Below are 16264 nucleotides of genomic sequence, written 5' to 3'. Positions count from 1 at the left end.
AATGTATAATCAGCCATTATATACAGCTGCTGTGGTATAAATACACGTACACCGGTATGGGGAAGCCTATATTGTACAATGTATAATCAGTCATTATATACAGCTGCTGTGTTATAAATACATGTACACCGGTATGGGGAAGCCTATATTGTACAATGTATAATTAGCCATTATATACAGCTGCTGTGGTATAAATACACGTACACCGGTATGAGGAAGCCTATATTGTACAATGTATAATCAGCCATTATATACAGCTGCTGTGGTATAAATACATGTACACCGGTATGGGGAAGCCTATATTGTACAATGTATAATCAGTCATTATATACAGCTGCTGTGTTATAAATACATGTACACCGGTATGAGAAAGCCTATATTGTACAATGTATAATCAGCCATTATATACAGCTGCTGTGGTATAAATACACGTACACCGGTATGAGGAAGCCTATATTGCACAATGTATAATCAGCCATTATATACAGCTGCTTTTCCTCGCTTGTACAGCAGATTGTCAGACTCATGACAACCCTTCTCTGTAAGTATACACTGTACATGAGCACTGCATTGTGGCATCAATACTGCAGCGTTGTTTATTACTGCACATGGGCATGATTGAGAGATGGATGTAATAGCCCAGCCGCTGTGTCTTTGTATCTGCTGAAGTATGTAATGCTGCAGGGGGAGTTTTGTGTAGGACGCAGCATCTGCATGAACATCAGGATCCAAAGATCAATCAGAAATCATTGGAGATAGGTGTATACATCAGCTTTACGTACATCTCGGAATCAAACCCTGTGTTTCTATTTGCAATAAAATGTACAATATCACTTCTCTGCTATATTGATTTCTCTATAGTTACAGGTAGTGTAAGCACTGTTTACTCAGGCACATTAATACTGTATGTTATTATTTCTGTATACTGTATGCAGGCCTAACGTTCCTACAAGAAATTCTATAACCTTAAAAATTCTCGGTTTCAAAGAAACTGAATTTCTGTCACTACAGATGATATTTGGAATTAAAAAAAAATGTTGAATGATTTTCCTTTAGATGTCTTTGTTTCCTATTTTATAAAACACCTGTATTAGTCACTTTCCATTCATTAGGAGGCCACAATATCTCCTAAAATGTGAGTTCTGGATCCTGCCAGAAGTGCTGCTATACTGACTCCGCAACCAGGTGTCAGGTGATTGATAACTCATTCATCGGCATGGTTACACCTGACACCTGGCTATTTAGTCTGCCCGATCCCAGCATTCTTTGCTGGGTCATCAATGTTTCCTGCAATGTTTCTGGTCTTGTTTAATGGTTCTTGTCTTTTGCTCCTGAGCACTCCTGCATTCTGTGCCTGCCAAGCTAAGGAACGTCTGCCAATCTCCTGGTTACCATCCTTTGTTTCTTTATTCAGTAATCTGAGACTTGTATTTGCTCTGCTACTGTGAACACTCTGAAATCTGAAATAGTCTGCAATAATCTCAATTTGAGCATAGTCTGGATTCTCAGTGTTTCTGCATTACCAAGATAGACTGCAAAGTTATCTGCATTTCTAAGTGTTTCTGCGTTCCCCTGTCACTGTACCCTCCTTCAGAAAACATCCTTTGAATATATTACTACATTCTGTGATTTCATGCTGGACAGGAGTTCATAGCAAAATTTAGTGAAAGTGGTGATTATGTTGCAGTCAGGGGCGGATTAAAGGAGGGGCTATAGGGGCGATTTTCCCTGGGACCCCCCACACATTGTCCCACCAAATCGTCTGTCTAGGAGCTACAGTGCAGTGGTGCACAGAAAGTCTCACAGAAAGCCAAATACCACAAGACACTCACTGCCACAGAGCCACCCGCAGGCCACGAGAAAGCTCAGGTGCAGTGGCTTGGATTGTCCAGGCGGGTTCCCTGGACCCTTATTCACTGGAGCCTGCTGTTATGCCAGTGACCTCCCTCAGTAGCGCTGAGCGGTGCCAGACTGTCCATCACTTGAAGACAGAGAGGACGCCTCTGCAAAGTCATCAGAAGCCGACCAAGACTCACTGGTGAGTAGCAGTACTGGGGACACTGAGTGGCATAATGGGGATATTGTTGCATATGGGGAACACTAAGGCTTAATAGGTAGACACTGTGCACTATACTATTGGGGCACTATATAGCATATGGGGGCACGATAAGTCATAAAGACATTTTTTTGGTAGGACCCCCCACAAATGAGTATCCCTGGACCCCCACAATCTTTATTCCGGCCCAGGTTGCAGTAACTGACAGTGGGCTGAAATGACTTTGTAAAGTGTAGACAAGTTGCCCTTAGTAACCAATCCTCGTCTGCTTATCATTATAGTGTACTAGATAAATTAGAGTCGACATTTCTATTCTTTAAAAGGTTTTATATATTTTCCCAGGAATATATTCATAATATGTGGTATATATGTCTGTATGCCACAATCACTCTTGAATAACGAATGGGTCATTCCACGAAATATAGGACACAATACATGAAAATTACATTTCACATAACCACTAACAGTTGGTATATTTATGCTGCATAAAGAACGTAGTATATTACGTGATAATTGAATATAAATATATTAATTGTGTATCGATTTCCTGCATGTGTAAACATTGAACATATACAGTATGTTGAAGTGGATACAAAAACGGCTGATTTTCACATTTTTGCTGCCCTATAAAGTACCTTTAAGGCAGGGGTGTATCTAGGGGTCTGAGCACCCCTGGCAAAGTAAAGGACTGGCGCCCCACACCCGCCCATATTTGAAATATCGAAGGCGCATGTGCAAAAAAGGGGGCGTGGCCACTCAATAGTACTCAAATACAAATTACACCACTCAGTAGCATTCCTTATTAACATTACACAGCACAGTTATGTCCGTTGTTTCACGTTACGCTACACAGTAGCACCCCTTATACACATTATGCCACACAGTAGGACCTATAGTGTGTGTATATATATATATATATATATATATATGTAACATGGTTATAGGATATTTTCTTATGTTGTAAATATATGAATTGTACTATATGTATATTTATTTTAGCGAATATAATATATATTGTAATGCCCATAATGGTACCTTTATGTTTAACATGTATATTATAGAAAAGGTGTACTGAGTATATAGGAGGTGCAGTGCAGTGTGAGAGAACAAGAGGAGCAGCCTGCGTGTGCCATTTATTGATGGATGAGTGAAAGGAGACTTAGGGAGATCAGCGCGTGCTGGTAATAATACGGGCTGAGTGTAAAGGGTCCCGTGCGCCAGGGAAGGTAGGCCGTGTGCAGAGGGGTCTCGCGCCGGTAAAGGTGCTGTGTGCAGAGGGGTCTTGCGCCGGTAAAGGTGAGCCGTGTGCAGAGAGGGTCTCCGCGTGCCGGTAGAGGAAAGCGTATAAAAGACGCTCCCCGCCGGCAGTGAGGCAGAATGCTGTTCCCCAGTTAGCACTACTCACCTGAAGTCTTACTGCCGCCTAGAGCTGTAGCGCTGTGAACATTGGCGGTGGGGCTTGGGTTAGGCAGCCGACACAGGGTAGGCTTGCCGGAGCTAGCCCAAAGAGAGGAGGGCGCAAAGGAGGCGCTGGCACCAGAGACCTGCCGCTGCATAGAGTTGTAAGCGCTGTAAACATACAGCGGCGGCAGGATCTGGGCAGCGTTGTCTGGCGATAGAAGCCGGGTCGTAAGCGCCAGCGCCGCTGACAAGGTAGCGGTGGGCACTCACTCAGAGCGGTGTGGCGGTGAAAGGCTCCTTGTGTCAGCCCGGAGAGTAAGCTGAGCGGTGCAGGCACACAGCACTTCAGTAAGAAGTAGCAGAGATGAGGCGTGCAAGATAGGCAGGCAAGCTGGCCAATGATATTCTGAAGGAGGAGTCGGGGAAGTGCTGCCCAGATTGTGACTGGAGCTACAGGAGGTGTAAGTGAAATAATTGACACCTGCATATATTTAACACCACAAAGGCACATCCAACCCTAGGAGATATATAGCTGCACTTGGATATTGACTGTAATAAGCCATACTAGCCACAGGCTTTCCATATTTAACCCCTAAAGACTAAGAAAAGATTAATTCCCTAAAGTTAAATAAGGAATTGTATACTCAGGAGATGGAGATAGTAATTGTATATATCTATATACACATTGGTAATGAGACTTCATCTACAGAGGAGCAGGAGTAAATATTCTAGTATACAAACAGTACCTACCTTCATGCCAGCTACACTGTTCGTATAGAGATTATAGAGAGACTTTTAATGAGGAGCTAGAAGGAAAGCAAAAATATTAAAGACATTGCACTCAGGGGGTCATTCCGAGTTGTTCGCTCGTTATTTTTTTCTCGCAACGGAGCGATTAGTCGCTAATGGGCATGCGCAATGTCCGCAGTGCGACTGCGCCAAGTAAATTTGCTATGCAGTTAGGAATTTTACTCACGGCATTACGAGGTTTTTTCTTCGTTCTGGTGATCGTAATGTGATTGACAGGAAGTGGGTGTTTCTGGGCGGAAACTGGCCGTTTTATGGGTGTGTGCAAAAAAACGCTACCATTTCTGGGAAAAACGCGGGAGTGGCTGGAGAAACGGAGGAGTGTCTGGGCGAACGCTGGGTGTGTTTGTGACGTCAAACCAGGAACGACAAGCACTGAACTGATCGCAGGTGCCGAGTAAGTGTGGAGCTACTCAGAAACTGCTAAGAAGTGTCTATTCGCAATTCTGCTAATCTTTCGTTCGCAATTTTGATAAGCTAAGATTCACTCCCAGTAGGCGGCGGCTTAGCGTGTGCAAAGCTGCTAAAAGCAGCTTGCGAGCGAACAACTCGGAATGACCCCCTCAGAAAGAAAGTAACTTGTTACATTGAAAAATGGATAGTTCTTTAGGAAACAAACACAAGTAACATTTTAGACTGCTGGATACAAAGTAATGGTATTCCACTTCTATGTACTGCACTGTTTCTATTTATGTAAAATTCAAGCTTGAGAGGAGGATTAATTCATCATCATCTGTCAATATAGTTTAAAGGGAGTTGAATACACTTATTGGGCCCCAACTGCGCATTTTAAGATTGAGAGTACCCGGGTCACTCAAGTAGAGTATATTATATATTTTTTTGTGTATTGCATGCATATTTATATGTATAGGCAAGAAATGAAATGTCTATTAGTGATTAGATATTATAGTGGAATATATATATATAGATGTATTGTTATTATAATCTAATCTAAGAAAATTATATACTTACCATAAAGATATTGTGGTGGTTTCTCTGGATCCTAAAAAAAAGAAAAGAAAGAAGAACAGGTATTTAATGTAGTAATAAGACTTGGGTATTAAATGTGTACTTGGTAAATAGCATATCCATTTCATACCAGGTTTAATGGCTTACCCAAGCAAGCCACAAATAGTAATTATCTTGGGTGGAGGCATAGACTTATATTAGTACTCGCACCTAAAGGTAGATAGCATTACATATATATATATATATATATATATATATATATATATATATATCTCCAAAAAATGCTAACCCAGTATACCATAATATATATCCATTCCAATAAGAAGAGGACTTTTCAGCAGGTTTTGTTTACTCCAGGGCCGGCGCCACCATTAGGCAGCTTTAGGCAGCTGCCTATGGGCGGCGGCACTTGAAGGGCGGCGCTGACTCTGAGTTCAGCAAAAAAAAAAAGGAAGTGACTTCTCTGTCTGACCTTGCCCTCTTGTGTCGCTCACTCACTCCTCTCTCCTCTCCCCTCCCCCGACCTGATGACCGTGATGATCTGCTCCCTCCGCCGGGTCCGCAAACCAGGTAAGGAGGCAGGAGGCAACAAAGCTGCCGTAGCCTGTGGAGGAGGCGGGGGGGCGGGTCACGTCACGTCACCTGATGCAAAGATGGCTTCTCCCCTCCACACCGCGCAACTCATCCTCATCCTGCCGAGAGGTGAGTAGCAGGGAAGGGACGTGCAGCAGGCGCCGTGCCGTACATTGCTCCCTGGCAGCGGCGTCCGGCATCTGCTCTCCCTGGCCTGCACCTCTGAGCTCCGGGCATACGGGATTGAGCCACATCCTCCCTGACATTTTGCCCCTCCCACCGCTGCTGTGGATACGCAGGGGAGCTATCCCAAATGCTGGGATCCCAAACTGACACGACCCTAGAGAAGTAAGCCACAGGGGATGGGGGGAGGGAGGGGAGAGGTTAGGTGTAGGCTTGTGGGGGAGGGTTAGGGTTAAGCTGCGGGTAGGGGGAGGGACAGGGTTAGGCAGGGGGAGAACTGAAGTAGGGCTAGATTTAAGCTGCAGGAAGGGGGTGGTTAGGGTTAGTTACCACCAGGGAGGGTTAGGATTAAGCTGGGGGGGGGGGGTAATTAGGGTCAGGCTGCGGGAAAGGTGTGTCAGGGTTTTGGAGGGGGGGGGGGTTAGGGATCAGGGTTACCTTACTTAATTAGCAAGTGTCTGGATTTTAATCTCTTGGATGTCGCTGACGGTATTTTGGCATCCTAAGCGCCAAGATATCATATGTATTCCATATATATTTTATATATATAATTTTGGATGTTGATTGGCCCGGTGCCCCCAGTGCGGAGGATAGTATATAGAATTGATACTGCGGCACTCAGAGTCGTTTAAAAAGAGCAAAGTGTTGTAAAAAAAATGTACATCACATAGATCAATGTTTCGGGGTGCCTAACCCCTTTGTCAAGGTGTGACAATGGGGTTAGGCACCCTGAAATATTGGACTATGTGATGTAAATTTTTTTGACTACACTTTGCTCTTTTTAAACGACTGAGTGCCGCAGTATTAAATAAATATATAGTGCCTGAAGTGGGCTTGTGTACAATGGTTTGGTATATCGGCACTTCGAGTACTGTCCCCACTTCGAGTACTGTCCCCCACCGGTCCGCCGCCACATCAAGCTGATCTCAGCGCTACTATTTCAAATCTGCTGCAGACCTGCAGCCAATCAGGAGCGGCTGCTCCTTATTGGCTGCCGGTCCACAGCAGATTTGAAAAAGTACAGTACGGCTGCAAGGTTCGGCTCCTGCATGCGGCATGATTATGCCAAGGCTCCGGCTCCCGCCCTCCTGACAGCTCGGTTGCCCAGCTCCGGCTTTCTCCTGATAACTCGGGAGGCCAGCTCCCACTCCACAGCACAGCTGCCCAGCTCCTACTCCCGTATGCTGATACCCCGACTACCTGGCAAATGGTGAGCAGAGGGGAACTGATGGAGGAGAGTGTCAGGGTGGGGACACTGTGTGTGTGTGTGTGTGTATATATATATATATATATATATATGTGGCTGTGAGTATGTGGCTATGTGTGTGGCATAATGTGAATTTCGTCTCATACCGTGTGCTCTAATGTGAATTTCGTCTCATACCGTGTGCTCTAATGTGAATTTCGTCTCATACCGTGTGCTATAATGTGAATTTTGGCTCATACCGTGTGCTATAATGTGATTTTCGGCTCATACCGTGTGCTATAATGTGATTTTCGGCTCATACCATGTGCTGTAATGTGATTTTCAGCTCATACTGTGTGGTATAATGTGAAAGGGGCACCAGTACTAGAAAGTATAAGGGGTCCTAGTATTGTGGTGCAAAATGTGTATAAGGGGTGGTAAACTACACTGAAGGGCAAGCCCCCTTTTAAGTGGCCACGCACCCTTTTTTGGAGCGGCACGCGCATAATTACAACCTTCACTTTTCCATACCCCTACTTCAAAAATTCCCACTTCGCCCACTTCACACCACACCTCTCCCTAATAATAACCCCTAATCTGAACACTTTCACCCAAACTGCTAAAACAACACTGATATCTTATCCCTAAATTTTACTTGAGGGCTCTGTATTTTGGTGGGTGTGGGGGTGGGGGGTTGCTGACTATTTGCCTAGGGTGCTGAGAAACCTTGCACCGGCCCTGCTCACATCACCAGTGTAGACAAAAACTTAACGTAACCTTTCTCAAGACATCCCACCAGTAGAAGAGACACACACACACATATTATATATAGTGGTCATAGTGGAAATTGTGGAGTGGGGGTATGGAAAAGTGAAGATTATAATTATGTGCGCGCCGAAGGCGCGTGCACTCAGAGAAAATGAGGCGTGGCTCAAAATGGGGTGTGGTCACTCAAAAGGGGGCATGTCCTTAAGTGTAGTGTACCATATCATATACCCCTTATACACATTATGCACCACAATAGTAGGACCCCTTATACCATCTAGTACTAGTGCCCCTTACACATTATGCCACACTGCATGAGCCAAAATTCCCATTATGCAACACAGACTGAGCCAAAATTCACATTACCCCACACAGACTGAGCCAAAATTCACATTACCCCACACAGTATGAGCCAAAATTCACATTACCCCACACAGTATGAGCCAAAATTCACATTACCCCACACAGTATGAGCCAAAATTCACATTACCCCCCCCACATTACCCCCCAAAATTCACATTTCCGCATACAGTATGATCCAAAATTCACATCACCCCACACAGTATGAGCCAAAATTCACATTACCCCACCCACATTACCCCACACAGTATGAGCCAAAATTCACATTACCCCACACAGTATGATTCAAAATTCACATTATCCCACACAGTATGATCCAAAATTCAGGGACAGGGAGAGTGACAGCAGGGGCATAGTTACAGGGAGAGTGACAGCAGGGACAGTGACAGAGAGACAGCAGGGAGAGTGACAGCAGGGACAGGGAGAGTGACAGCAGGGACAGAGAGAGTGACAGCAGGGACAGGGAGAGTGACAGCGGTGACAGAGGGACAGAAAGATTGACAGAGGGGACAGTACCTGAGCAGCTGATGGGGCTGTGGTCGGCGGCGGTGCAGAGGCTGAAGTCATCGGCAGTGAGGAGAAGGCCCTGGGCAGTGGTGGTGACCAGGAGAAGGCCCTGGGTGGCGTAGCGGAGGATTACATAGGCGGCAGCGGCGGAGGACAAGGGCGGCAGCGGTAAAGAGGAGGAAGCCCAGGGCAGCGGCTATGTGGAGAATGGCCTTCGGTCCCTTTGACCGTGGCGTCACCGTTTGAAATCTATTCCAGTGTATACCGGCCCACTTGGAGCATTTTATATATATATATATATATATATATATATATATATATATATATAATCTCCTTGGAAAGTCCTGCACTCTCATCAATACACAGTAACGACGACGGGTGCTCCTAATGACCAAATAGGCCACCAATATACCGCAACTACCACCTAGGTGGAAGGTGCACTCACGCCCAGAAATCAGTCTCTGAAATCACTTGTAGGTTCAATTTATTTTAATCAGGTTCACTGTTGATGCCGTTTTTCATCGACGTTTCGGTCCATATAAGGACCTTTATCAAGATTGGCACTTAAAACACCTAAACAATCGGAAACAATTAAAATCAATATGTATAAAAAAAAACAGATTATCAACACCAACACCACCAGTGCCTCCCAGGCCCTAAAGACTGTCACCGAGCAGCATAAACATGCTTTAATAGAAAAAAACTCAATCCATGTGTGATTTAGAGACGCCTCCACCCTCAGGTTTCACCTCACACAGAGTAAGTACTTCATCTCAACAAATAATTACCTGGACAACACACTAGGTCATACTGATGTAATAGATTGCTTCTTCAACACATAGAAGATGCTATAATAATAAAAATAAGAACATATGGCCTATTAGATAAACTTCCAAGCCACTGGATAGTGTAAGACCGACACCTGGGGCCACCCAATAAGAATCATACCTGATAGTTTATTAAAACAACGAATGGCAGCTGAAGGCTCAATGCATATTTCCAACACTAGATCTGCAATTGAAGGGCAAAGAAAAAAATGACCACCAACCGTAATCCTATGTCAGAAGGTAGCTGCAGGAGTATCATACTCACAGTTCAAGTGTCCAGAGCCAAATGAAAGCTGCATATTGTTCAGCCTCAGCTGACAGCTATTTAAGGGTCAGCCACAGGAAGTGCCACTTAAAGTAATTAACAAATACTAAACCACGCTGCAGGAAAACTACTGCTTAAAAATCGAAATCAGACCTGCTGAAAAAGCATTATATAGCCTAGGGATCAGGCTGTGTAGGTATCGCTACGATAAGCAAGTTGGGTATAGGGGAAAGTTTATGGTTACTGGGGCACACGCCGGAGACGCGACTTCCGCGTTCCACTGGCAGGAAGTCCATGCGTTCCACTAGGCGGAAGTGCCGCTACTCGGCTCGCAAACGAACCACATCGTGGTTATATAAATGTATGTAACTGGATGAGATGTACTAACAGTAGGCAACATTCACCAGGGTCGAGTACTCAGCTATAAAGCCCACACGTAACCTTTAAAGAACGTGTGGATCATGACTAAGATCCGCTTTACCGGAAGTGACATCATTACCTATACTGGGCATACAAGTGGAGTGTGAAGGCTGTCAATTACCAAAAAACGTCACGTGCACAACTGCACAATTCTGACAACAGTTAGATAGTGAGAGAGCCCAAGAGCCAATGATCTCACTCACCCTGTATATAGGAACCAACACACATCTTGCCAATGGAACATATTGGATACAACACTAATGTAGTAATATGACAAAAACAGTATTAACAATAAATAGACAAAAGCAAGGGGGGTGGTGAGATCATTAACTCAATAGGCCCTCGTGACAAGTCAAGGACCTGGGATAGCTCCGGGAAACATACAAACATACACAAAACACATATGTAAATGCACTTAATTTCCTATTCACTATACATAGAGAAAACATGCTAAACTGCACAACAGAAATAATAATAATGAAAAGTAAATTGATAAATATGAACACAGGTTCAGACCCACACATTATGTGATCATCATGCCAAAGTACCCTTCATCCTATATACACAGGACATCATGAAGACAATCCAAAATCCGAAAGAGGTTACATTTTAAAGAAAAATGTTAAGAGGGTTGGCCTCATTGAGGCCCCTTGGTGACACCGTACTGAGTTTGTGTATCCAGAAACTTTCCCTCTGTTTAAGCAGTAGGGTACGATCACCTCCACTTGGAGGCGGAGGTACCCAATCGATAAGCTGACATTTCAAGGCGGATACTTGGTGTCTAGCCGACACAAAATGTCGTGCTACCGGTTTATCAGGGGAGCCCACGTTAAGGGCTGTATGGATTGATGACCGATGGTTGGCCATCCGGTCACGAAAAGGACGCGTCGTCAACCCGACGTAGCATGACCCACAGGGACATTTTAGAAGATAAATTACGTGGTCCAATCGACAGTGTAGGTGGCACCTGATAGAAATCTTTCTCCCTGTATGGGGGTGATATAAGATGGAACCAGTAATCATAGATCTGCACGTGGTGCACCCCCCACAGGAAAAACTGCCGGGCTTGGCCTGCATAAGCCGAATGTGGGACTTATTCTGTTCAGGGAATGTCGTGGGTCTCATTAACAATTGTTTTAAGTCTGCATCTGCAGAACTGTCAATTCCAACCCAATACTCAAAGACCAGCAATGCACTGAAATTACCTCTCGTTTTCTTGAGCGAGGGTATTCTAGAGGTGTCCTCACACGTTGCCTAAATAAAGCTAATAGCATTTTTAATGGACAACAGGTCAGAAATGCTACTCGTAATAATCGTATGATTTGTTCTACTCAATTTGACAGTTCTGCAGATGCAACTAGAAAAGCCTTACGGAAACATTGGCCAATAGTAGCATCTGACAATAATTTACCCTTCCTAAAAACACCAGCACCCATGGTGGCATATAAATGGGGGGCTAACTTAAAACACAGTACGGTGTCACCAAGGGGCCTCAATGAGGCCAACCCTCTTAACATTTTTCTTTAAAATTTAACCTCTTTCGGATTTTGGATTGTCTTCATGATGTCCTGTGTAGATGTCCATGTTACATTTGTTTACACCGACTCCGAGTGCCGCCTCGTTTTGCTGTCTATATAAGGCGTGTGTCTTCTGTGGAGGGCACCGGAGCAAGCAGGATCCTTGGTTGGATCACCTGAGTGCCAGAATGCAGGTGTGTGTGTGTGTGTGTGTGTGTGTGTGTGTGTGTGTGTGTGTGTGTGTGTACACACACACATACATACACACACACACACACACACACACACACACACACATATATATATATATATATATATATATATATATATATATATATATATACATACACACACGTATACATACATATACACACACACGCACACACACACGTATATATACATACAAAACGACATCCAAGTTATTATTAAGCACTGGGAAGATGTGTGAAAGTTTAATAAAAGTGATACTATTTTGAATAGTATTCATTAAAAAGGATAAACAAGAACTACTTAAAATAAATAATGTCAGTGCCATTCTTCGGAATGAGAAAAATGTACTCCTTGGAAAAAGAATAAAATCTTACAATAAACCTGCACATTTATATGTTAATATGTACTGGCATTATGGTTCTGTATGTTCCCACCCACCATAGTAAGCTATCCTTCTCCAGTGCCCACAGCATTTTGTGGTGCTTTTATGGGATAGGAGGGGAAACCACTTAACTGATGTATATATTATACATTTTTTATATATGTGTACCCCCGAGCACTCCCCCCCCCCCTCGTTAGTCCCTTACCCGCACTGACGCCCAGGATCGACCATAGCAGACAGCCGCTGTCACAGTAATTGGCGCCGGGGTCCGACACCGCGCTACAATCAAGAAACTACACCTTACCAGCGGCCCTTGCTGCAGTGACCTCCCGGCAGCAAAGGCTGCTGGGAGCTGTAGTTTATGTAGTTTCCTGATTGTAGCGCTGTGTCGGACCCCGGCGCTAATTACAGTGACTGCCGCTGCTGCGGCTGCCTGCTATGGTCTACAGTGCAGCCAGGTGTCAGTTCGGGGTGACAAACTACCGGGCGGGGGGGAGACAGACATTGGGGGGCAGGACTGGACAGCTACTTAATATTAAATCTACCTACTGGCCGCGGGTGGCACCGCTGGGCGGCGCCCCTCCTCGGCTGGCGCCCCTGGCGAGTGGCATTCTGGCCAATAGGTAGATACGCCCCTGCTTTAAGGTAAGCAGTTCATCAATTTTAACGTTAACCTTTCTGAGCCCTTTGACTGGGGACAGAAATGTAACGTGAGTCACATTCATATGCAATAGGAGTCACATTCATATGCAATAGGAGTCACATTAATATGTAGTAGGAGTCACATTCATATGTAGTAGGATTCAGATTCATATGTAGTAGTAGACACATTTAAATGTAGTAGGAGTCACATTCACATGTAGTAGGAGACACATTCACATGTAGTAGGAGTCACATTCATATGTAGTAGGAGACACATTCTTATGTAGTAGGAGTCACATTCATAAGTAGTAGGAGTCACATTTATATGTAGTAGGAGACACATTCATATGTAATAGGAGTCATAATCATATGTAGTAGGAGTCACATTCATATGTAGTAGGAGTCACATTCATATGTAATAGGAGTTACATTCATATGTAGTAATAGACACATTCATATGTAGTAGGAGCCACATTCATATGTAGTAGGAGCCACATTCATATGTAGTAGGAGCCACATTCATATGTAGTAGGAGTCACATTTATATGTTGTAGGAGACACATTCATAAATAGTAGGGGTCACATTCATAACTAGTAGGAGTCACATTCATGTATAGTAGGAGACACATTCATATGTAATAGGAGTCACATTCATATGTAGTAGGAGTCACATTCATATGTAATAGGATTCACACGCATATGTAATAGGAGTCACACTCATATGTAGTAGGAGACCCATTCATATGTAGTAGGAGTCACATTCATATGTAGAAGGAGACACATTCATATGTAATAGGATTCACACGCATATGTAATAGGAGTCACACTCATATGTAATAGGAGTCACATTAATATGTAGTAAGAGTCACACTCATATGTAGTAGGAGACACATTCATATGTAGTAGGATTCACATTCACATGTAATAGGAGACACATTCACATGTAAGAGGAGTCACATTCACATGTAGTAGGAGACACTTTCATATTTAGTAGTAATCACATTCATATGTAGTTGGAGTCAAATTCATATGTAGTAGGAGATACATTCATATGTAATCGGAGTCACATTCAAAATTAGTAGGAATCACATTCATGTGTAGTAGGAGTCACATTCATATGTAGTAGGAGTCAAATTCATATGTAGTAGGAGACACATTCAAGTGTAGTAGGAGTCACATTCATGTGTAGTAGGAGTCACATTCATGTGTAGTAGGAGTCACATTCATGTGTAGTAGGAGTCACATTCATGTGTAGTAGGAGTCACATTCATGTGTAGTAGGAGTCACATTCATCTGTAGTAGGAGTCACATTCATGTGTAGTAGGAGACACATTCATGTGTAGTAGGAGACACATTCATGTGTAGTAGGAGTCACATTCATGTGTAGTAGGAGTCACATTCATGTGTAGTAGGAGTCACATTCATGTGTAGTAGGAGTCACATTCATGTGTAGTAGGAGTCACATTCATGTGTAGTAGGAGTCACATTCATGTGTAGTAGGAGACACATTCATGTGTAGTAGGAGACACATTCATGTGTAGTAGGAGTCACATTCATGTGTAGTAGGAGTCACATTCATGTGTAGTAGGAGTCACATTCATGTGTAGTAGGAGTCACATTCATGTGTAGTAGGAGTCACATTCATGTGTAGTAGGAGACACATTCATGTGTAAAAGGAGTCACATTCATATGTAGTAGAATTCACTTTCATATGTAATAGGAGACACATTCACATGTAATAGGAGTCACATTCACATGTAGTAGGAGACGCATTCATATGTAGTAGGAGTCACATTTATATGTAGTAGGAGTCAAATTCATATGTAATCGGAGTCACATTCATATGTAATCGGAGTCACATTCATATGTAATCGGAGTCACATTCATATGTAGTAGGAGATACATTCATATGTAGTAGGAGTCATTCATATGTACAGTAGTAGGAGTCACATTCAGATGTAGTAGGTGACACATTTATATGTAGTAGGAGTCACATTTATATGTAATCGGAGTCATATTCATATGTAGTAGGAGATACATTCATATGTAGTAGGAGTCACGTTCATATGTAGAAGGAGACACATTTATATGTAATAGGAGTCACCACAGTCATATGTAATAGGAGTCACAGTCATATGTACAGTAGTAGGAGTCACATTCATATGTATTAGAAGACACATTCATATGTAGTAGGAGTCACATACATAAGTAGTAGGAGTCACATTTATATGTAGTAGGAGTCACATTTATATGTAGTAGGAGTCACATTCATATGTAGTAGGAGTCACATTCATATGTAGTAGGAGTCACATTCATATGTAGTAGGAGTCACATTCATGTGTAGTAGGAGTCACATTCATGTTGTCACAACTGAGGGTTTAGGCTGACGGGAGGAAGCCTCAGTTGTAGGGGCTGGAATGAAGTTAAACCTAGTGATGAGCGGGTTCGGTTTCTCGGAAACCCCCCGAACTTCACGCTTTTTACACGGGTCCGAGGCAGACTCAGATCTTCCCTCCTTGCTCAGTTAACCCAAGCGCGCCCGAACGTCATCATCCCGCTGTCGGATTCTCGCGAGGCTCGGATTCTATCGCGAGACTCGGATTCTATATAAGGAGCCGCGCGTCGCCGCCATTTTCACACGTGCATTGAGATTGATAGGGAGAGGACGTGGCTGGCGTCCTCTCCGTTTAGAGTAGACTAGAGAGTAGTAGAGACACTTGATTTACTAATTTTGGGGAGCATATTAAAGGAGTACTACTTGCTGATAGTGTGACCAGTGACCACCAGTTTAATTAATCCGTTCTCTGCCTGAAAAAAAACGATACACAGTGTGACACAGTCACATACCATATTTGTGCTCAGCCTCAGTGTGCTGCATCATCTATGTAATACTGTATATCTGACTGCTGAGTGCTCACTGCTCACACAGCTTAATTGTGGGGGAGACTGGGGAGCAGTTATAGCAGGAGTACATATTTTAACAGTGCACACTTTTGCTGCCAGAGTGCCACTGCCAGTGTGACTGACCAGTGACCACTGACCACCAGTATATTTTGATTGTCTGCCTGAAAAAGTTAAACACTCGTCGTGTGGTGTTTTTATTCTATAAACGCATTCTGCTGACAGTGTCCAGCAGGTCCGTCATTATATAATATATACCTGTCCGGCTGCAGTAGTGATATATATATATTTTT

The 16264-nt window shown here is 43.6% G+C and overlaps 1 protein-coding gene across 2 annotated transcripts in view; it reads left to right on the top strand.

Moving 5' to 3' along the window:
- The first annotated feature begins 1281 nt into the window (after positions 1-1281).
- LOC134994416 (odorant receptor 131-2-like) overlaps positions 1282-16264 on the top strand; it is a 234680-nt gene continuing 219697 nt past the window's right edge. For both annotated transcript variants that reach the window (XR_010197464.1, XM_063950981.1), the window contains exon 1: positions 1282-2038. The gene's annotated coding sequence lies outside the window, so the exon portion shown is untranslated. The remainder of the gene's footprint in view (positions 2039-16264) is intronic.

Source organism: Pseudophryne corroboree, chromosome 2 (genome assembly GCF_028390025.1).
Source record: "Pseudophryne corroboree isolate aPseCor3 chromosome 2, aPseCor3.hap2, whole genome shotgun sequence".
NCBI lineage: Eukaryota > Metazoa > Chordata > Amphibia > Anura > Myobatrachidae > Pseudophryne > Pseudophryne corroboree.
The sequence above is the reverse complement of the archived record's forward strand: the minus strand, read 5'-3'. Positions and strand labels throughout refer to the sequence as shown.